Here is a 962-nt window from a genome sequence, read left to right as displayed (position 1 = left end):
TAATTATGTTACGCTTTGAAAAAGATGAATTTGAAAATAATGATAAATACCAAAGATATAATTCATACCCCACAAATATATAGAACAATACAAATAAACATAAATAGATGAAAACAAGAAACAAAAACAACAATCTCACCAACAAACAAACGAACGAAGGAAAACGAACTTGACAAAAGACCTTAACACCGAAAAAAAAAAAAAAAAAAAAAAAAAAAAAGAAGAGAGAGAGAGAGAGAGAGAGAGAGAGAGAGAGAGAGAGAGAGAGAGAGAGAGAAATGGCGAAGATTATAGCAGTGTGGGCGTTCCAGTTCTCATCTCTGGGCGACGTAATTAGTAGTCATGACAGCCTCTCCCTCCCTCCCTCCCCCCTCTCCCCTCACTACCTCGCCAAGAGCTAAATGTCCCGACTTCCGGATTTCCTTCGTGTGTGTGTTTAGGGGGGGGAGGCGGTGCGGGGGGGGGTGGGCGGGGAGGGGGGGGGGGGGGGGGGGGGGGGGGGAGGAGGGGGGGCGGGGGGGAGGGGGGAGGGGCGGGGAGGGGGGGGGGGGGGGGAGGGGGGGGGGGGGGGCGGGGGAGGGGGGGGGGGGGGGGGGGGGGCGGAGGTGTGGGGTGGGGGGGTGGGGGGGGGAGGGAAGCGGGGAGGGGGAGTCGACCTTGATTCTACACACACACACATGCACACACACACACACACACATAAACACACACACACACACACACACAGACACACACACACACACATACATATACACACACACAGACACACACATACACACACACACACATGCATACACACACACACACACGCAAACACACACACACACGCAAACACACACACAGACACACACACACACACACATACATAGGATAGGGCAAATCTTTACCTTCGAAAAATCCTGTTATTTAGAACTTAGCGTAGGTTTCCCGCCAATTTCATTTGTGATTTCAATGCCAGTTTC

Source organism: Penaeus japonicus, unplaced genomic scaffold (assembly GCF_977035675.1).
Source record: "Penaeus japonicus unplaced genomic scaffold, GWHDUDI00000001_assembly GWHDUDI00000019, whole genome shotgun sequence".
Taxonomy (NCBI): domain Eukaryota; kingdom Metazoa; phylum Arthropoda; class Malacostraca; order Decapoda; family Penaeidae; genus Penaeus; species Penaeus japonicus.
This window is presented reverse-complemented; position numbering follows the sequence as displayed.